The sequence below is a fragment of the Hemitrygon akajei genome, unplaced genomic scaffold (assembly GCF_048418815.1).
Source record: "Hemitrygon akajei unplaced genomic scaffold, sHemAka1.3 Scf000046, whole genome shotgun sequence".
In the NCBI taxonomy this organism is placed as follows: Eukaryota; Metazoa; Chordata; class Chondrichthyes; order Myliobatiformes; family Dasyatidae; genus Hemitrygon; species Hemitrygon akajei.
In genome coordinates, this window is record NW_027331932.1 from 3,633,231 (window position 1) to 3,635,933 (window position 2,703).

At 56.2% G+C, this 2,703-nt stretch overlaps 1 long non-coding RNA gene across 1 annotated transcript; it reads left to right on the forward strand.

The window, feature by feature from the left end:
- The first annotated feature begins 316 nt into the window (after positions 1-316).
- On the forward strand, positions 317-970 carry LOC140720767 (uncharacterized). Its single transcript, XR_012097255.1, has 3 exons — positions 317-437; positions 593-760; positions 925-970. It is a non-coding gene; the product is annotated as an uncharacterized lncRNA (long non-coding RNA).
- The last annotated feature ends 1,733 nt before the right edge of the window (positions 971-2,703 follow it).

Below are 2,703 nucleotides of genomic sequence, written 5' to 3' on the forward strand. Positions count from 1 at the left end.
CAAAACCATCCTTGACGGAGCTGGACCTGAGTTGAAATAAACTGGGAGATTCAGGAGTGAAACTGGTGTCTGCGGCTCTGAGGAACCCGGAGTGTAAAATACAGAAACTGCGGTAAGTACCAGACTGTGGAGATTGTGTTTACAGTCACTGGGTGTCTGACACTGAACATTAATGTGATCAGTAATAGTGTTACTGATAAACACTGGGGATTTGTACCGTCTCCTGTCTCTCTGTGTCCTTCACCCTCACTCTCTCTCATCTCCAGGCTGTACAATGTCGGTCTCACAAATTCTGGGGCCGAGGATCTCATCTCCGCTCTCAGTACAAAACCATCACTGACGGGGCTGGACCTGAGTGATAATAAACTGGGAGATTCAGGAGTGAAACTGGTGTCTGCGGCTCTGGGGAACCCGGAGTGTAAAATACAGAAACTGCTGTAAGTACCAGACTGTGGGAGATTGTGTTTACAGTCACTGGGTGTCTGACACTGAACATTAATGTGATCAGTAATTGTGTTACTGATAAACACTGGGGATTTGTACCGTCTCCTGTCTCTCTGTGTCCTTCACCCTCACTCTCTCTCATCTCCAGGCTGAACAATGTCGGTCTCACAGATTCTGGGGCCGAGGATCTCGCCTCCGCTCTCAGTATAAAACCATCACTGACGGAGCTGAACCTGAGATTAAACTCTCTGACAGACGGATCTGTCCCCGCTCTCCGCCGCCTCATACTGACCCTCCCGAGTCTGGAGTGGATCGGGTGAGTGTTTGTGTTAATGTTCAATGTGATAAAATGTCAGCGGATCCGCGGGTTTTCTGGTGATATTTGTCTGTGAGTGTTGTTGAAACATTAACCCCGGTCCCCTGTTACTGACACTGTTGTGTAATCTGTTTATTTCATCTTCATTTTCCCATCTGTTTCAGGCTGGTGGGGAATCGGTTCAGTGAGACCGGATGGAAGGAACTGGAGCCTCTACGGGGAGTCAGACCCGGACTGAGTGTGGATCTGTGAACATCCCCTCCCCTTTAACTCCCCCCACCCCTTTAACTCCCCCTCCCCTTTAACTCTCCCTCCCCTATAACTACCCCTCCCCTTTAACTCCCCCCTCCCCTTTAACTCCCCCCTCCCCTTTAACTCCCGCCCTTACCTTTAACGGCCGCGCGCCGGGGCTGATTCCCAACGATTTTAACGGAACTGGCAGCGGTCTCAAGCTCGGTGATATCGGAAGCGTCCCGCAGTGACGCATTTCCGCCCGTTGTCCGGCGGCGCCACTTCCGCCGGATGTGCGGGATCGAGACTCTCCCGCGTGACCCCCCGGGGAATTACCCGGACAGGAGGAGCCCGGGGGGCCGGGGCTCAGTCTGGGACACCGGTGTCCCGGGGGGGGCGGGGCTCAGTCTGGGACACCGGTGTCCCGGGGGGGCCGGGGCTCAGTCTGGGACACCGGTGTCCCGGGGGGCCGGGGCTCAGTCTGGGACACCGGTGTCCCGGGGGGGGCGGGGCTCAGTCTGGGACACCGGTGTCCCGGGGGGGGCGGGGCTCAGTCTGGGACACCGGTGTCCCGGGGGGGGGCGGGGCTCAGTCTGGGACACCGGTGTCCCGGGGGGAGGGGGGAGGGGCTCAGTCTGCGACACCGGTGTCCCGGGAGAGAATCCTTTTGCTCCTGTTGCCGAGGACGGTGCATTCGGCAGTCTGGCCGATATAATGGTGTTAAATTGACAAATCCCTCGGCAATGGCCTTGGATCCACAGCGATCCCGGACACGGCCCTGAAGTGTTATTGGATGCAGAGTGACGGTGAGAGACGGGACTGATTAATCTACCGGTCACCCGTTGTCGCCGGTCAGTTAATTGTGAGTGAGTCGGGAACAGTGTGGCGACCCACTTTCTGCGCAGGCGCATGGACTCACAAATAGCCAGCGCGGTGAGCACCTCTGACGTCATTTCCGCTCGGAGAGGGCGGGCGCTCGGGATTAAATGCGCAGGCGCATCGGCTCACAAATACCCCAGGATTAAATGCCAGCGCCGCGAAGTTTGAATAAACTAGTCTGGAACAGACTCACCGACTGCGAGTCGTTGTCTCTCGCTCTGTATGTAGTACATCGCTACAACAGCTTATTTATGCCCGCAAGTCAGCAGCTCACATACTGTTTAATTATCATTTATCATGATGAAATCAATAAACCGCTGTAACTTCCTGACTTGGTGTCGGACTTGAGTTTGTTTGAGGTTTCCGCTGCCCCCCGCACCCTGTGCACTGGAACAGTGGGTCGGAGCTCCTTACACTGACACAGTAGCGTCTCAGCTCCAGGCTGAGGGAGGTCGGACTGGCAGAGTCTGGGTGCCCAGGATCTCGTCTCAAATTAACCCCCTTCCTGGCTAACCGTCCCCCTCCTGTACCCCGCAGACAGTTAATATCGTCCCGAATATCAGACGTGAGTCACTGAGGTCCCGAGTACGAGACGGATGGAGGATGGAACCGGCGTGAAACACAGAGTGAAGCTCCCTCCACACCGGCCCATCACACACTCCCGGGCTCAGACACAGAGTGAATCTCCCTCCGCACCGTCCCATCACACACTCCCGGGGCCAGACATAGAGTGAATCTCCCTCCACACCGTCCCATCACACACTCCCGGAGCCAGACACAGAGTGAATCTTCCTCCGCACCGTCCCATCACACACTCCCGGGATCAGACACAG